This window comes from Hyla sarda, chromosome 6 (assembly GCF_029499605.1).
Source record: "Hyla sarda isolate aHylSar1 chromosome 6, aHylSar1.hap1, whole genome shotgun sequence".
Lineage (NCBI taxonomy): Eukaryota > Metazoa > Chordata > Amphibia > Anura > Hylidae > Hyla > Hyla sarda.
In genome coordinates this window covers 19,619,937-19,640,606 of record NC_079194.1, presented here as the reverse complement: position 1 = coordinate 19,640,606, position 20,670 = coordinate 19,619,937, and positions in this window count along the sequence as shown.

The following is a 20,670-nucleotide window of genomic DNA, read 5'->3' as shown; positions in this document are numbered from 1 at the left end:
GTTCGCGTTCGCATCGCCGGGCGAACATATGAGAAGTTTGATCCGCCCCCTATACTTTAACAGTGCAGTAAACTTTGACCCTGGGAGTGAGAGTCAGCAGACACATTACAGCCAATCAGCAGCAGTCCCTCCCTTCCAGACCCTCCTACCTCTTGCACGGACGCCATTTTACCTTCATTCGGCATGCTGCAGGCTTAGGAAGTGGAGGGTTAGAGAAGCTGCTCCTGCTGTATAGGGAAAGCGATAGCTAGGTTGCTGCTAGGTGGTGTATTCAGGGTCCAGTTTACTTCTAAAGCACTAGTGTAACATCTGCTTTAAGGACAGCACCCAAAAAAGCTCTTTTTAGGGCTGAAAGATATTAGTCTGTGTGTCTTGCAACAGCTGGAGGCACCGTGGTTGGGAGGGAACGGCTGGTTAAAAGGGGTACTCCAGAATCAAACTTAAGTTCCTTCAAGCAACTAACTACTACAGTATTCAAAGGGCTGAAAGATATCAGTCCGTGAGTCTTGCAACAGCTGGAGGCACCCTGGTTGGGAGGGAACGGCTGGTTAAAAGGGGTACTCCAGAATCAAACTTAAGTTCCTTCAAGCAACAAATTACTACAGTATTCAAAGGGCTGAAAGATATCAGTCCGTGTGTTTTGCAACAGCTGGAGGCACCCTGGTTGGGGACCACTGCTTAAAAGGGGAGCTCCGCTGGCAAGCTTTTTTTCATTAAAGCAACTAACTACTACAGTATTCAAAGGGCTGAAATATATCAGTCCGTGTGTTTTGCAACAGCTGGAGGCACCCTGGTTGGGGGACCACTGCATAAAAGGGGAACTTCGCTGGCAAGCTTTTTTTCTTTAAAGCAACTAACTACTACAGTATTCAAAGGGCTGAAAGATATCAGTCCTTGTGTTTTGCAACAGCTGGAGGCACCCTGGTTGGGGACCACTGCTTAAAAGGGGAACTCCGCTGGCAAGCTTTTTTTCTTTAAAGCAACTAACTACTACAGTATTCAAAGGGCTGAAAGATATCAGTCCGTGTGTTTTGCAACAGCTGGAGGCACCCTGGTTGGGGACCACTGCTTAAAAGGGGAACTCCGCTGGCAAGCTTTTTTGCTCATTGTCACACTAGTGCAAATCCCATTTGGTGTGACAGTTGTGCAAATTAAAAAAAATACCTTTTTTGGCTGTTAATTAAAATCAGTCGTCACTGTGAGTTCACGTCACAGTTGCCATTTTTTTTGCCTGCAGGGCAAATTGTGTCACCCTAGTGCAAATCACATTAGGTGTGACAGTTGTGCAAATTTAAAAAAAAATACTTTTTTGGCAGTTAAATAAAATCAGTCGTCACTGTCAGTTCACGTCACAGTTGCCATTTTTTTTGCCTGCAGGGCAAATTGTGTCACCCTAGTGCAAATCACATTAGGTGTGACAGTTGTGCAAATTTAAAAAAATAATACCTTTTTTGGCTGTTAAATAAAATCAGTCGTCACTGTCAGTTCACGTCACAGTTGCCATTTTTTTTGCCTGCAAAGCAAATTGTGTCACCCTAGTGCAAATCACATTAGGTGTGACAGTTGTGCAAATTAAAAAAAATATATATACTTTTTTGGCTGTTAAATAAAATCAGTGTTCACTGTCAGTTCACGTCACAGTTGCCATTTTTTTTGCCTGCAGGGCAAATTGTGTCACCCTAGTGCAAATCACATTAGGTGTGACAGTTGTGCAAATTAAAAAAAAAAAAACTTTTTGGGCTGTTAAATAAAACCAGTCGTCACTGTCAGTTCACGTCACAGTTGCCAGTTTTTTTGCCTGCAGGGCAAATTGTGTCACCCTAGTGCAAATCACATTAGGTGTGACAGTTGGGCAAATTTAAAAAAAAATACCTTTTTTGGCTGTTAAATAAAATCAGCCGTCACTGTCAGTTCACGTCACAGTTGCCAGTTTTTTTGCCTGCAGGGCAAATTGTGTCACCCTAGTGCAAATCACATTAGGTGTGACAGTTGGGCAAATTAAAAAAAAATACCTTTTTTGGCTGTTAAATAAAATCAGTCGTCACTGTCAGTTCACGTCACAGTTGCCAGTTTTTTTGTCTGCAGTGCAAATTGTGTCACCCTAGTGCAAATCACATTTGGTGTGACAATTGTGCAAATGTAACCAAAAAAATTACAGGCAGAAGAAGGCCACCCCGCAGGGGCCGTCGTGGTGCTGGGATTCCCTTTGGCCCTAGAATGGCCAGTGTTCAGAGGTCACGTACCCTGAACCCCCAAAGTTCTGAGGACTTAGTTGACTGGCTATCACAAGACACCCAATCTACTACAGCTTCCGCTCGGAACCTTGACGCACCGTCCTCCTCCTCTAGCTTAGCTTCGGGCACCTCTCATGCTACCACTTGCCCGCCTGCCGCCACCACCAACACTAGCACCACAACAGCTTTACTTGTTCCGTCAGAGGAGCTATTTACACATCAGTTTGAAGACATGAGTGATGCGCAACCAATATTACCAGAGGATGTAGTTAACAGGGAAATGTCTCAGTCAGGCAGCATTACACACATGGACGTACGGTGTGATGATGATGTTGTACCCGCTGCTGCTTCCTTTCTTGAGGTGTCAGATAGCGGTGAAGGGGTTGATGATGATGATGTGTCCGTGGATGCCACGTGGGTGCCTGCTAGAAGAGAAGAAGAGGGGGAAAGTTCAGATGGGGAGATAGAGAGGAGGAGGAGATGAGTTGGAAGCAGGGGGAGGTCGTCACAAGGAGCTAGTGGCACAGTCAGGCAACATGCATCGGCACCCAGGGTCAGCCAGACGGGACGCCAATCAACGCATGCTGTTGCCACCACCAGAATGCCGTCATCACAGAGCTCAGCAGTGTGGCATTTTTTTGTGTGTCTGCCTCTGACAACAGCGAGGCCATTTGCAACCTGTGTGGGAAGTCCAACACCCACCTAGGCACAACTGCTTTGCGAAGGCACATGATGTCACATCAAACGCCTATGGGATCAACACGTCAGTACAAGCAGCACACAAAGTCAAAGCCGCCATCCTCCTCCTGGTCCAGCCTCTTCAGTGAGGTCAACCACTGCTGCCCTCCTTGCCCCCTCTCAACCATCCGCCTCTCCGTCTCTCGCCTAGAACATTTCCTGCTCATCTGCCCACAGTCAGGTGTCTGTCAAGGAGATGTTTGAGCGCAAGAAGAAAATGTCTCAAAGTCACCCCCTAGCCCGGCGTCTGACAGCTGGCTTGTCGATCTGCTAGCCGGCCAGCTTTTACCATACAAGCTGGTGGAGTCTGAGGGATTTAAATAATTCTTAGCCATTGGGACACCGCAGTGGAAGGTACCCGGACGAAAATTTTTTGCACAAAAGGCAATCCCCAACCTTTTCTCCATTGTGCAAAAGGAAATTATGGCATGTCTGGCACACAGTGTAGGGGCAAGAGTCCATCTGACCACTGATACCTGGTCTGCAACGCATGGTCAGGGCAGGTATATCACCTACACTGCGAATTGGGTAAACCTGGTGACGGCTGCCAAGCATGGATTGCGTGGCTCTGCAGAGGAGTTGGTGACACCACCACGACTTGCTGGCAGGCCTGCTGCCACCTCCTCTACTCTTCCTACTCCATCCTCTTCCATAACATCATCGGCCGAGTACTCTTCAACTGCTGCATCTTGCTCCACATCACCGGCACCCCCTCAGCTCCCCAGGTGCTATTCCACATCCCGGATACGGCAGTGTCACGCCATCTTGGGGTTGACTTGCCTCAAAGCGGAGAGTCAAACCGCTCCAGCGCTCCTGTCGGCCCTGAACGAAAGGTGGACCAGTGGTTGACTTCGCACCAACTGGAGATCGGCAAGGTGGTTTGAGACAACGGAACAAATTTCTTGGCGGTATTGAGGTTGGGCAAGTTGACACGTGCTGTGCATGGCACATGTGTGTAATCTGATTGTACAACGCTTTGTGCTCAAGTACCCAGGCTTACAGGATGTCCTGAAGCAGTCCAGGAAGGTGTGTGGCCATTTCAGGCTTTCCAACACGGCCATGGCGCACTTGTCAGATATCCTGCGGCGAAACAATATGGCGCTGATGGCGCTTGATTTGCGACAGCCCGACATGTTGGAATTCAACACTCCTAATGTTCGACCGCCTTCTCCAACAAGAAAAAGTCGTCAACGAATATTTGTATGACCGGGGTGCTAGGACATCATCTGCGGAGCTGGGAATTTTTTTGCCACGTTACTGGAGGCTCATGCGCAATGCCTGTAGGCTCATGCGTCCTTTTGAGGAGGTGACAAACCTGGTCAGTCGCACCGAAGGCACCATCAGCGACATCATACCGTTTGTTTTCTTCCTGGAGCGTGCCTTGCGAAGAGTGTTGGATCAGGCAGTAGATGAGCGTGAAGAGGAAGAGTTGTGGACACCATCACCACCAGAAACAGCCTTATCAGCTTCGCTTGCTGGCCCTGCGGCAACACTGGAAGAGGATTGTGAGGAAGAGGACTCAGAGGAGGAATGTGGCTTTGAAGAGGAGGAGGAAGACCAACCACAGCAGGCATCCCAGGGTGCTCCTTGTCACCTATCTGGTTCCCGTGGTGTTGTACGTGGCTGGAGGGAAGATTATACCTTCCCTGACATCACTGAGGACGAGGAATGGGACATGAGTAGCTCGACATAAATCCTTGTGCAAATGGGGTCTTTCATGCTGTCGTGCCTGTTGAGGGACCCTCGTATAAAAAGGATGAAGGAGAGCGACCTGTACTGGGTGTCCACGCTACTAGACCCCTGATATAAACATAAAGTGCCTGACATGTTACCGCATTACAGCAAGGCGGAAAGGATTCAGCAGGTCCAAAATAAATTAAGAAGCATGGTGTACACAGCGTATAAGGGTCATGTCACAGCACAACAGGAATCTAACAGGGGAAGAGGGGAAAGTAATCCTCCTCCTCCTCATACGAACACGCCGGCAAGGAAAGGATGCTGTACAGACATGCTGTTGATGGAGGACATGCAGAGCTTTTTAAGTCGCCACAGCCCATCAGAGAACGACTTGACCGACAGGAAGCAGACTACCTGGCCTTAACCGCAGATATCGACACTCTGAGGAGCGATGAACCCCTTGACTACTGGGTGTGCCGGCTTGACCTGTGGCCTGAGCTATCCCAATTTGCGCTCGAACTTCTGGCCTGTCCCGCTTCAAGTGTCCTGTCAGAAAGGACCTTCAGTGCAGCAGGAGGTATTGTCACTGAGAAGAGGAGTCGCCTTGGTCAAAAAAGTCTGGATTACCTCACCTTTCTTAAGATGAATCCCGAAGGGACTGACACTGGGCGATACATTTGACTGAACAAGGCCTGATCAGATGAGCTGCCTTGGCCTAAAAATGGTCCACAAGCTGCTGTAATTTACCTCTGAATGCCGGATGACTTGCGTGACTTATCCACCACCAACTAGGGTTCAAGCCGCAATGTTTTAGGGCACTTTCTGCCTGGCGAAATACCGAAATACCTGCGACAATACCAAATTTTCCAGCCAGGTGCACATGCCTAATTTTTTTGGCCTCTGCTGCTGCACTTGTTATGGTGCTGCAATTTTTCTGGCCACTGCTACAGCTGTGGCTGCGACAATACCCAATTTTTCATCCATGTGTACATGCCTAATTTTTCTGGCCTCTGCTGCTACACTTTTTCTGGTGCTGCAATTTTTCTGGCTGCTGCTACAGATGCGTCTGCGACAATACCAAATTTTTCATCCATGTGTACATGCCTAATTTTTCTGGCCTCTGCTGCTGCACTTGTTATGGTGCTGCAATTTTTCTGGCCGCTCCTACAGAAGAGGCTGCAACAATACCAAATTTTCCAGCCAGGTGCACATGCCTAATTTTTCTAGCCTCTGCTGCTGCACTTGTTATGGTGCTGCAATTTTTCTGGCCACTGCTACAGCTGTGGCTGCGACAATACCCAATTTTTCATCCATGTGTACATGCCTAAATTTTCTGGCCTCTGCTGCTTCAATTTTTCTGGTGCTGCAATTTTTCCTGGCTGCTGCTACAGATGCGGCTGCGACAATACCAAATTTTTCAGGCATGTGTACATGCCTAATTTTGCTGGTACTCTCTGCTGACATCTCTGTCCATTTTAGCAACCGTGAATATTAGATGTATGCTAAGGGTAGCATGGGGGCTCAGAGGTTAGCACTGCTGCCTTGCAGAGGTGGGGCCTTGGGTTCAAATCCCACTATGTTCAGCCACTATATGGTGTCCTCATGCTGCCAACACCTCCACGCTGGGCCATTCAGCCACTAAATTGTCTCGTCATGCTGCAACACCTTCACGCTATGTCATTCAGTCACTATATGGTCTCCTGACACTGATGCCACCACCAGGCTCTGTCATTGTGCTGCTGTGCGGCAGTGATTCTATGAGCAATGCCGGTAATCTGCATGCTATTCTGAATAACAGTATTATTTCACTAACCCAGCACACTCCATATGCCTTTTAGAACACAGCAAAGTGTTCTATACCCCTATAAAGGCTGTCTGTAGGCTAGAAATAGCCTTTTTTAATATAGATTCACCGCAAAAAAATTCAGATCGAAACAAACTTTTTCGGAAAATTCGGCGAATCGGCCCAATCGAATTTTTGAAAAGTTCGCTCATCTCTACTGACAGGTTTAGAGCTACAGGAGCTACATATAAGTAAAGTTGTTTCTTAGTAGAGTCATAAAAAATGTTGCTGATATTGAAGCACGTATCGAAGGGGTGTCCTGTATATGCAATAGGGAGAAGACAGAAAAGGAGAAGAAAAAAAAGACTCTTGGCCATGAGGGAAGTTGATGTTACTTATCACAGAGGTAAAAGGGCCGTCAGGAAAGAAGAGAGCACTAGTTGAAAAATAGGTGTTTAGAGCTAAGATTATGGAGTCTAATACCAGGGGTAGGGCCATCAGGGTCAGTTTGGAAAATATACATTTAGGAAGCAAAAACAGACATCTGCGGTAAAGTTGAGAAGTAAAGCCTTCGAGAGAAACCCCCGAGCTTCTACTTATAACAATGAAAGCAGCAAAGGACTCACGTCAACAGCTGCAGCCAAGAAGTATTACGAACAGTCCGGAAGAGCCAAGCCACCAGCTGTTCTTCCCCATAACAGGGACAGATATTTGTTTAATTTTCAATAAAAACTTGACAAGGATTTTTTTTAGAATAATTTGAAATTGATACATTAGCCCCAAAGTATCAAAAGTCATCTATATGCTAACCAAATGATTATCATTCTCAAGCCAAGGTTACAACATCTTTTAGATATCTGATCTATATGATTAAATTCAGCACAAATTGTCCCATATGTTACGATCAAATAAAATCTGGTTGTTAAAATTTTCTTTCTTCCTTTAAAAAACAACAACAATGTAAACAGTTCTTTACATACTTATGTATGTTACATATAATGTTAGATGTTCATCAGGTGTAGGACAATCTTCTTGGAGTCCAAGACAGAATGCACACCTCGCCACGTTCAGACATTAAAGTTTAGCATGATGCTGTTGGATAGTCATTCAGCCCATCCCACCCATGTTATTTACCTATCCTACCCTTAGTTCCGGTCCTAGGGATTGAATCCATCTTTAACTGCAAGACAGAGACAGTTTTCTCCCTTTGTGAGCAGAAACATTTTTGTTTTTTACGTATTTGAAAGCTATGCATTTTTTTCTAATTTTTTTTCTTGTTTCTTGTTGTTATTTAAATAACTTTTGCATCTTTTTGTGATACATAGGGCTTTATTTTATGTCACTTTAACATTAGTAATTGTTTTTGTTATCAGAAGCTATCGATGAGTGAACTTTTCAGAAGTCCTGTTCTGACGGTTCACTGAACTCTGGCAAAAAGTTCTAACTTTAACGAACCTGTACTAATAGCCTAAACATGCGTGTACAACTCTTTCTAAGAGCCCTAAAAGCCCTGTCTAAGACAGTAAGGTCACCTAGGTTGTATCTATAGACTTCTGAGCTGTTTTGAAGGCAAAGTTAATTTCAAACTTACATATGTCGACATTTATGGAAATGGGTGAACAGATGGTACCTGCTGGTTACTAACAGATTGAAAATAAACACACTGCTTTAGGTGATATTTTTATGCTTTTGATTGTCCAAAATTATACCATTTTGGAGGGAGATGCCTGCCGATGTTTATATGCACAGATGTATCGGAAGATGCAAGGGCTTTTTCCAAATAATTTAAAAATTATCCCTTTTGGGATTAGCAACAGATATCATGCCTGAAAAGAGAAGAAGCAATTGATTTTTAAAAGCTATGAAAAATTATTTAGATTTTGGGGTGTAGCAACAGAATTGGTGTCCTAGAAAGTGCACAAAAGTGGCATAAAGCTCTCTATGTGGCTTTATCACAATTAGTGTAAAACAAAGCAAACTGACAAAAAGTTTGTAGATTTTGCATTGACATAACAGAACAGTACACTCTCTTCTGGTTTACCACAAATATTATATATGTGGCTTCTAATACTATCTGTGTCAGTCACTGCTCATTGTCCCTCACAGAGATCTTCACCTAACACCTGCTTTCTTTAAAATGGTTGCTAAAGCTATGTGCATAGGGTTTATAGTGGTTCTAACATCATCCCTATACAGCCTCCTAATTGGCTGATAAAGCTGTTAACAAGGAATTAGGGGTTCTCTGAGGTCATCTTTGCCAATTGGCAGCCACGCAATATGACTGTGTGAGTCTGATCGTTTTCCCTGGTGGGTTCCATTCTGATTCTGCTGCAATCCACTTGTACTGCTTGCCTCAGCGGACTCTACTAGCAGATTACAGATCAGACTGAGCAATGCTATGCAATAACACAACATTGTTCAGTATTAGCAATTAAATGATTGCTTCTACTAGTCCTTTGGGAACTTAAAATAAAAAAGCCCCTCCCCTAATGAAACTACAAATGTACAAAAAATTATTTTTAAATAAATAAAAATAAACATATTTGTTATTTTTGTGTGAAATTGTCAGATCTATTAAGATATAACATTACTTACCTTGTACGGTGAACAGCGTAAATGCAAAACAATACCAAAGTCCAAAATTGCTTATTTTTGGTCATATCACATTCAAGAAAAACTTGGTATAAAAATTGATCAAAAAGTAATATATACGCAAGAGTGGTGCACAAAACTGAGCCCTCAAATAGCCCTATAGACAAAAACAAAAAGGCTATAGGGTCAGAATAGGAAGATTTTAAGCATACTTATTTAGTTAAGAAAAGTTTGACTAGCCCTAATGCCCCCTCTCATAGACATGAATGCAGCTGGAGAACACGACATCTTATTCCCTATCCTTTTGATAGGGGATAAGATGTCTTGGGGCGGAGTGCCCATTCATACATATTGTATCCAGCTTTACTGTAAAGTGCACTATGTAAAAAAAGTTGTGGTTGTCATCCAGATAGCTTGTAGAACACTAAATTTTAATGCAAGCTTAACTCTATAACTTATTTAGAGACTGTCACATATGGGCAAGCATACAGTGCTCACTAGTACTACCAGGAGTCCCCGCCTATTGTGTAGTCGCCCTAAAACGGTAACTCCCCACCTTGAAGACAAACACTACCCTGAATAAGTGCTGGGGCATCCTAGGTCAAAATAACAAACTACGGTAATACGGTAAGGTCAGGGAAAACAGTAGAATACAAAAGGGAAACAAGCACTAATGCAATAATAATACCAGGGAGACCAAACAAATAGAAAGGATTGTAAGCGAGCTGAATCAAAAGCCAAGAGGACAACAATAGTACAGACTTGAGTATCAGAGAGAAAAAATAAATACTATACTATATTGATATAGTTGGGGCTAGACTCCTCGCGTGACTGGGCTGTCAATCTGCAGGGGTTTACATTGTTTTGCATGGATAGGGTGAACAAGAAAGGTGGTGGAGTCTGTCTGTATGTAAGAAGTGGTATGAAAGTCAGTGTGAACGATGCCATAGTGTGTGATGATTCTGAGGATGTGGAATCACTGTGGGTAGAATTACAAAAGGAGGCAAATACTGAAAAGATAATTTTTGGTGTAATCTATAGACCCCCCCCCCAACACCACTGAGGAGATAGAAGGTCGGCTGCATACACAAATAGAGAGGGCAGCCCAGGTAGGTACAGTGGTAATAATGGGAGGTTTTAACTATCCAGATATAGATTGGGTCGTGGTTTGGCTAAAACTACAAAGGAGAGACAATTCCTAAATTTATTGCAGGGTAATTTTATGGGACAGTTTGTGGAGGACCCAACAAGAAGTGATGCTCTGTTGGAATGTTGGTAATGTAACTGTGCGTGAAAACCTTGGTAATAGCGACCACAATATAGTTACTTTTGACTTAAAGTATAAAAAACAAAGACGCCATGACCGTGATGTCACGACCCCCGCCGCCCGCACCCAGCACTCTAAACTAACGCCAGGTGCTGTACAGAGATCGTGGGATCCCAGCTGCGGGACCCCTGCGATCAGACATCTTTTCCCCCTATCCTTTGGATGGGGGATAGGATGTCCAGGGGCGGAGTACCCCTTTAACATCAATAGATCTGTTAACCTACATGTCAATGCAAAGAGAGATGTGTAATAAATTATAGCACTACACATTAAAGCGATCATCTAATAAACACAATAGAAACATTTTTATACAGTGTATATTTTTATAAAAAAAAACTAAACACAAATGTATCTGTATCAGATGAGGGGACTCCTTTACTTCTGTAAATAAGGCATTACAGGATTCTGTTATGGCTTCAGAGTCTCTTGGGTCTTGACTTCGGTTGCCATTTACTGATGACTTTTACTTTTCATCTGAAACCACAAAGCACTCATTGTTTCCAGCAGATGGGTTTTGCCACACTGCGAAGAAAAAAATCTGTCCATTCCCAAAAGCTACATCTGTCCTTATGGGGGAAAAAACTAGCAAATGACTTTTTTAGTTTCCTGGCGAAAACGTATGTTATTTTAAATAATTTACTAATATAAAGCAAGTGTAAATTTCATAACTCTAAGACACTTTGTATGTTCATTTTATTATTCCTTTTACAAAGACATGTAACGGATTTCAATGTGTTTTAAACCAATAGAATTATTTATTTAAACCATTAGATTTGATGTTTGAAGAACGTCATAGAACACTATGAGGTTTGAAATGCGTCATTGTACATTATTAAGTTTGAAATGCATCATAGTAGTGCACAATTAGGTTTGAAATGCTTCACAGTGCACTATTAGGTTTGAAATGTGTCATTCTACACTGTTAGGTTTCAAATGCGTCATTGTACACTAGTAGGTTTGAAATGCTTCATTGTATACTAGTAGGTTTGAAATGCGTCATTGTACGCTAGTAGGTTTGAAATGCGTCATTGTACACTAGTAGGTTTGAAATGTGTCATTGTACACTAGTAGGTTTGAAATGCGTCATCGTGCACTAGTAGGTTTGAAATGTGTCATTGTACACTAGTAGGTTTGAAATGTGTCATTGTACATTATTAAGTATGAAATGCATCATAGTGCACTATTAGGTTTGAGATGCGTCATTGTACACTATTAGGGTTGAAATGCATCATTGTACATTATTACGTTTGAAATGCGTCATTGTACATTATTACGTTTGGAATGCATCATAGTACACTATTAGGTTTGAAATGCATCATAGTAGTACACTATAAATGCATCATAGTAGTACACTATTAGGATGGAAATGTGCCGTAGTACTGTACACTATTAGGTTGAAAATGCATCATAATAGTACACTATTAATGCATCATTGTAATACACTATTAGGTTTGAAACACCCCATAGTACAGTATTAGGTTTGATATAGAAAAAGAAAAAAAAACAGCAACCAAAAGATACCAACACATGCAAAAGTTGTAATACATTTTATTGACAAATAGCAAAAAAAGGAGTACACACACAAAAACATAATGAAACACAGTGTAGGAGTGTAATTCCAACACTCAACACCCTAACTCTTGCTTAGTAGTAGCAAGAAAAGGAGAAGCAGGTCCCATATGTATACATAATACTGTATATCTAAGCCAAAGCATGAGGTATATAGCTGCAGATAAGCCACCAAAGGCACACAATTCCAATAATAACCCTATATAAAAGTAACAACAGTGTGCATATAAAAAGTGCCCAGTGCAAAAAATGTCAGAGGCAGAAAAAAGGAATATATATACACAACAATGGTATTGCACTATATTTATGCTGGCCTAAGCAAATAATTAATAACGGAGTAAATAATATTCGTGATATTGCACTGTATGTATACAAACAAGAACAAAGAAACTGTGTAAGGAGGACAGCTCGCTCCACGCATTCTGCCACCACTATGGCAGCTTCCTCAGGAGTGACTGTCTACTCTCCTGACTGCTATATATATATATATATATATACATATATATATATAAAGAAAGGGGTCAAGTATTTTCCTCAGGGAGAGGAACACGGCTTCCAGTGGGAAATGTAGATTCAAAAAGGCCATTAGCACTCCGCGGGCTTTCTGGGTAAGGAATATGCAAAGTATCTCATCACATCACCTTCTCAGGTAGCGTGCCCAGTTAACTGGAGCCAGAGCTGATCTTAGGGTACGCTACCTGAGAAGGTGATGTGATGACTTACTTTGCATATTCCATATATATATATATATATATATATATATATATATATATATATATGGCAGTGGAGTACCCCTTTAAGAGCATTCTACATTGTGTTGGACATTTAGTTTTTTGTTGCTTTTTGTGGCAATATTGTCCTGTGTCTGCTGTTTCCTGGTCTTCCTGCTCTGGTGTCTTCTGCTATTTCCACTGGTGTCACTATAATGTGTTATGCCTCAAGAAATGTTTCATGCGATTGTGACCAGGGAAGGTACCAGTGACCATGTGACCTAAAGGATGACCTATGGGACCCCTCCTAGTCTCCCCCATATAAGCCCTGGGTGGAGCTCGGTCTCTCTCTTATGCTCTTCTCTACTGAGTGCAGCAAGGTCAAGTCCTAAGAGTGTGACTGGAGTCCAGAGGAGCCCTAAAAGTCTACCACGCACCCACGGATCCACAAGTCCACTACCCCCCAGGTTCAAGTAAAAACCTGGTAAGCTACAAATGGGGAATATTCAGTCTCAGTCAAGTCAATCTGTCTCAAGTCAGCGTGGCCATGCATCAAATTGTCCAAGTCCACCCTAAGTCCCAGCAAGCCCTGTGGTCTCTGAAGTCACTGGTCACCTCTTTGGGCATAGTTAAGCTGTATAGACTGTTACATCTCTGTCTGACTCAGTAAAGCTGCCACCATTGTTCCGTAACTTGGCGTCTGAGTCATTATTTTGCCCCTGTGCCTAGCCCAGGATCCAGCGGCCATACCTTCGGGTGGTGTAGAGGAAAAACCACGCAGTGGCGTCACGAACACAAGGGGTTAATGCCATCTGCCCCTAGGGTAATTCCATCTGCCCTCATCACACCCTCACCGAGAGTACTTATCGGCTGATATATGCTCCAGAGGAAGGTCTTTTCTTGTTGAATTTATTTTCTGTCTGACCACAGTGCTCTCTGCTGACACCTCTGTCCATGCCAGGAACTGTCCAGAGTAGGAGAAAATCCCCATAGCAAACATATGCTGCTCTGGACAGTTCCTGACATGGACAGAGGTGTCAGCAGAGAGCACTGTGGTCAGACTAAAAAGTACTACACAAGTTTATCTGTAGTATACAGCAGATGATAAGTACTGGAAGGATTAAGATTTTTTAAATAGAAGTAATTTACAAATCTGTTACTTTCCAGTTGATTTAAAACATTTTTTTTCTAGAAGAGTACCCCTTTAATCTGTCCACTGATCCTCATCCAGCCTGTTTATTGGACTTGCCGTTACTTTTTTCATTGGACTCTGTATCTGCTTTGTAAATAAACAACTTTATCAGCATTTCTGCGTTTGACACTTCCATAGTGCCAGTTTTGCCCCTTCCTGAATGCGTGGCCGGCTGCTAATTGAGGCACAGTGAGTCCACACCCATGGTGCGTGACAATTAAACACCATTAGATTTGAAACGTAAAAGTCGTTCTTTAAAATTTCGAGGCCTATATCTTTATATTTATTATTACACTAGCTGAGTACCCGGTGTTGCCCGGTTTTTCCTTCCTAATCCTTGTTGCGGAGGAAAATAAACAAAGGAGGAAGCTTTTGACTTCATATCCCATCCTCATGTATTGTTGTCATATCCCAACCCCATATCCTGTCCTCATATCCCGACCTCATATCCTGTCCTCATATTCTGACCTCCTATCCCGTCCTCCTATCCCGTCCTCCTATCCCGACCTCCTATCCCGACCTCCTATCCCGACCTCCTATCCCGTCCTCCTATCCCGTCCTCCTATCCCGTCCTCCTATCCCGTCCATCTATCCCAACCTCCTATCCCAACCTTCTATCCCGGTCCTCCTATCCCAATCAGTAATATGTGTACCAGGTATTGAAATATCTCCAGCCGTACAGAAGTTATATGGGAACATACATTTCCCATTGATTTACATGGGACTTTAAACAAAAACCTCGACACTCACAAATGGGGGTAGTTAAGGGTTAAATTAACTATCCTATATTTTAAGTGGACATTTAAGTAACTTGTGACCGAGTATGATCGAAATATCTTTTTATAAGTTCTGCAGTGACATATATTTCCCATTGACTTGTATGGGACTTTAAACATAAGCCCCGCCCCTGGCAAATGGGGGTGAGTAAGGGTTAAATTACCTATTCTATGTTTGTTGGTGACATATAAGTAACATGTGTGCCAAGTTTCATGTTAATATCTTTAGCCGTTTTGAAAGTTTTTGTGGAACATACACACATACACACATATATACATACACACACACACACACACACACACATATATACATACATACACACATATATATATATATACATACACACATATATATACATACATACACACACATACATACATACATACATACACACATACACATACATACACATACATACATATATACATACACACATACACATACATACATACATACATACACACATACACACACACACATACATACATACATACACACATACACACATACATACACATACATACACACATACATACATACATACATACACACATACATACACATACATACATATATACATACATACACATATACACACACATACATACATACATACACATACATACATACACACACACACATACATACACACACACACACACACATACATACACATACATACACACACATACATACACATACACACACATACATACATACACACACACACATACATACACACACACACATACATACACACACATACATACACATACACACACACATACATACATACATACATACACACACATTGGCCCTCATTTACTATTCCAAACCCTACCTCTTTTGTCAGTTTTTTTTGGCGCATGTTTGTCTGCGACATGTCGCAGACATCGTGCGCCAGTCTGCGACACGATGCGACATTTTTTCCCGACGGACCCGATGTGGATTCTCCCAAACCCAAAAAAGGGGCGTAACCCGACATTTCTGAGCTTTCCCACGTATTTATAAAGGTTTCCAACCCGAATTTGTTGAATTGTTGTGGATTTTTTTACCGACAGCTCAGAGGAGTTGGAAACCAAAACCAACAAAACCCACGTGCGACAAACAGGATGCGACATAATAATAAATACCAGGGGAAAAAAGAATCGGGTAAGAAAGCAACATAGACTTACAACTCGATTTTCTAAGTAAATGAGGGCCATTGAGTTTTATATATATAGATTACATATGAATTTTCTGTGTTTCTTCTAGAACCACAAGCATCAACGTAACCAAAATAAATATCTTCCATTACCTTCTGGACAGTGACTAGTGACATGTTTACCACTTTACTACTGTACTACAAGTGTATCCTAAAGAACTGTTCTGCATATCAAAAGTATTCCAAAGTATTGTTATTGTATTGATCTTCACCAAGTAAAGTACAGTGGTCCCTCAACATACGATGGTAATCCGTTCCAAATGGACCATCGTTTTTTGAAACCATCGTATGTTGAGGGATCCGTGCAATGTAAAGTATAGGACAGTGGTTTACAACCTGCGGACCTCCAGATGTTGCAAAACTACAACACCCAGCATGCCCGGACAGCCGTTGGCTGTCCGGGCATGCTGGGTGTTGTAGTTTTGCAACATCTGGAGGTCCGCAGGTTGTAGACCACTGTTAGAGGAAGTTGTACTCACCTGTCCCCGCCGCTCTGGACCGTCACCGCTGCCCTGTATGTCGCCGTCCATCGCTGTCGCCGCGTCCCCGTGGTGTCCCCGACGCTCCAGCAAGGCCTCTGCTTCCCCGGCATCCGCGCGCTCCGTCGCCGCCATCACGTTGTTACGCACGCCGCTCCTATTGGATGACGGTACTGCGTGCGCATCGACGTGATGACGACGATGGAGAGCGCCAATGATGCAGGGGATCCTGAAGAGGACGCGCCGGAGCCCCGAGGACAGGTAAGTGACATCACCGGAGCTCACAGGGCACCATAAACGGCATCCGGTGGCAGCTGAAGCAGTCTGCGCTGCCGGATAGCCGTTTATGCGATGGCCCCGACATAAAAAAACATCGTATGTTGATGCTGCCTCTGAGAGGCCATCGCATGTTGAAATTATCGTATGTTGGGGCCATCGTAGGTCGGGGGGTCACTGTACCAGGTTGTTTGCTATAGACCCTGGCTTTAGAGGTCTTATTTCCCAGGGCCTTGCGTACGGATTACAGCTTCATTGAAATAGTAATTCATGAATATCTTCATAGTAATACAGGGTTGCACCACTCCTGCCATGTGGTACTACAACCCTCATCATAGTACCTCATCACAACTGCCGCCCCCCAGTTCTGCACCACAACTTTAGTGAAAATGAAGTAGACTTCCGTCTCCCAACGATAAAATCCAACTTTATTCCAAACGTAATTAAATCCAAGTGTAGCATAACAAAGGATAAAAACACACAAACAAAACGCACCGACGCGTTTTGACTTGTTAACGAGTCGAAACGCGTCGGTGCTTTTCGTTTGTGTGTTTTTATCCTTTGTTATGCTACACTTGGATTTTATTACGTTTGGAATAAAGTTGGATTTTATCGTTGGGAGACGGAAGTCTACTTCATTTTCACTGATTGATCCACCCGGGGACTCGGACCCAGTGTTTGTATCGGGGCTTCAAGAGGAGAGGTTGTGCTGGAGATACTGATGCATGGAGCGAATAATGAGCTGATCAATTACTTTGTATATACTATATTACTACAACTTTAGTGTTAAGCATCTGACCAATCCCGACTCACCACACAACGTGTGGAAAAGGTGGAACCGTAATAAATTCTGCAAATATGTCACAAACAACTTACAAATGTAGCCGCAACTTTATTGGAAGCTACATAGAGGATGGACTAGAAGAATGCAGATAAGAAGCATAAAAGTTATCGCTTAACCCCTTAAGGACCACAGGTTTTTCCGTTTTTTGCACTTTCGTTTTTTCCTCCTTAAATCATAACCCTTCCAATTTTGCACCTAAAAATCCATATGATGGCTTATTTTTTGCGCCAGAAATCTACAGCGAAAAGGCAAAAAAATACATTGTGCGACGAAATTGAAGAAAAAACGCCATTTTGTAAATTTTGGGGGCTTCCGTTTCTACACAGTACATTTTTCAGTAAAAATGACACCTTATCTTTATTCTGCAGGTCCATACGATTAAATTGATCCCCTACTTATATAGGTTGGATTTTGTCGTACTTCTGGAAAAAATCATAACTACATGCAGGAAAATTTATACGTTTAAAAATGTCCTCTTCTGACCCCTATAACTTTATTATTTTTCTTCATATGGGCCGGTATGAGGGCTCATTTTTTGTGCCGTGATCTGAAGTTTTTGTATTGATCTGACTTTTTGGTCTCTTTTTATTAATTTTTTCATGATGTAAAAAGTGACCAAAAATACGCTATTTTGGACTTTGGAATTTTTTCCACGTACGCCATTGACCCTGTGGTTTAATTAATGATATTTTTTTTATTGTTTGGACATTTACGCATGCAGCGATACCACATATGTTTATATTTATTTTTATTTACATGTTTTTTTTTTTAAATGGGAAAAGGGGGGTAATTTGGATTTTTATTAGGGAAAGGGTTACATTACATTTATTAACTTTTCTTTTACACCTTTTTTTTGCAGTGTTATAGCTCCCATAGGGACCTATAACACTGCACACACTGATTGCCAGCACTATTCACTGCAAAGCCATAGCTTTGCATTGATCAGTGTTATCGGCGGTCGATTGCTCAAGCCTAAATCTCAGGCTTGGAACAATCAATCGCCGATTGGACGCATCGGAAGAAGGTAAGAGGACCTCTGCTCGCATCCTAGCTGATCGGGACACCGCATTTTCACTGCGGTGGTCCCGTTCAGCCCCACTGAGCAGTCGGGAAGGTTTTCCTTTCGCTTTAGACACGGCGTTCAAATTTGAATGCCGTGTCTAAAGGGTTAATAGCGCACAGCACCGCGATCCGTGATGACCCGATATGACACGCGGTCAAACACGCTGATAACACTGATCATTATATCGCAGGAACCGGTCGTTAAGGGGTTGAATTGCTTATATCTAAAATTTTACCAATTCCCAGAATCGACTGAACAAGTTGTTTTTAAAGGAGATGAATCAACTGGGGTGTATAGAATTCCAGCAATAAGTGTCTAGTGATAATTGACACCGTGCAGAGCGCTGCCAGGAAATAAGGTGAATAATCTGCGATTTACTGAAAGTTTCTTCTTTGTTCTTTTTCCATGTCTGAAAATTACATTCTATTTTAGTTAGAGGGGACATTTTACCATGGTTCCTACCACATACAACCATACATTTAAAGGGGTATTCTGGCCAAATATACTGTATCTTATCTCCTATCCAAAGGATGAGGGATAAGATGTCTGATCGCGGGAGGCCCTCCGCTGGGAACCCTCGTGATCTCAGTGCAATATCCGCATTCTATGTGGGGCTGTTGCTCCAGTCTCGGGAGCCTCTGTGTGTCCGGGTCTGGAGTTGTGACGTCACCCCGCACCTGCTCTATTTATGTCTATGGGACATGGACATGAATGGAGGGGGCGTGGCGTGATGTCATGTCTCCAGTCCCAGAAACACAGAGAGGCTTCCGAGACTGGAGAAGCAGCCCCGCATAAAATGCGGGCCCCCCGCGATAAGGCATCTTATCCCCTATCCTTTGGATAGGGGATAAGATGTATTTTGGCTGGAATACCCCTTTAATTTTCTTGATGATAGGCCGACAAATAAACACAGCCAGCAAGGAATATTTATGGACGCAACCAATAGACAAGGAGTTAAATGTATGTGTAGGTAGAAGGACAAACAGACAAATTAGTACAATGATGGAAAAAAAGATTTCGTGCATGTACCCACTGAGAAAGAATTGACCTATAATTGTAATGGACGGTTTATTTGAACAGTGAGAGACAGAATAACAACAAAAAATTCTGGAAAAAACACATTTAAAAGAAGTAATGAATTGATTTCATTTCACTCAGTGAAATACGTATTTGATCCCCTATCAATCAGAAAGATTTCTGTTTCCTAGGTGTCTTTTATACAGGAATGAGCTGAGATTAGTAGCACTCTCTTAAAGGGAGTGCTCCTCATCTCAGTTTGTTACTTGTATAAAATGTGTCATTTCCACAGAAAAATGTGTCATTTCCACAGAATCAAACAATCAGATTCCAAACAACTCTACCCCATGGCCAAGACCAAAGAGCTGTCCAAGGATGTCAGGGACAAAATTGTAGACCTACACAAGGCCAGAATGGGCTACAAGACCATCGCCAAGCAACTTAGGGAAAAGTTTACTGTAACAGTGAGCGCTCTGGTCTCCTCCTCTGTACCGGAGTGCTCGCTGTCTCGGCCCCTGTCCTCTGATTCCCGGTGCTTCCTCAGCTGGCCGAGAGTGCAGGGATTCTTCCGGCGGGGTTGCGGTTAGCGTGGCGGCTGATCCCCGCACACGCGCCGCATCCCGTCCCTCCTTACCTGCAGCTCCGTTCCCGAGTGCTGTCTCTGTCCCCCAGCGTGCACGGCCCCGCTCCTAAGGGCGAGTGCGCCGGCTTCATGAAATTTATAGGGCCAGCGCACCATTGATTGGTGCCTGGTCCTCACTGTGTGTCTAAATGTTTCCTGCCCCTTCCTGCCCTGGCCGTAACTTTAGTGCCTTGTGCCTAGTGAAAGCGTTCCTCTGTCCTGTGTTTGCCCTGCCTGTTACCGACCCGTTGCTCGTGACTACCGCCTGTGAACCTGTACTGCCTGCCGTGACCTGTTGCCTGACTACCGCCTGTGAACCTGTGCCGCCAGCCCTGACCTTTGCTACGTCTGACTACGCTTCTGCCTGCTCCTGCTGTACCGCGCCTTTCTCAGCTTCCAGAGGGGTTGAGTCGCTATCGGGTGGAACGACCTGGGGGCTACATGCCGCAGCAAGACCCTCCCGCTTTGCGGCGGGCCCTGGTGAAGACCAGTAGTCCTTTAGACTCCGTTTCCCTGGTACGGCCCACGTCATCGCCCCTCTGGTTCAGTGGATCCACCTCCTGTCA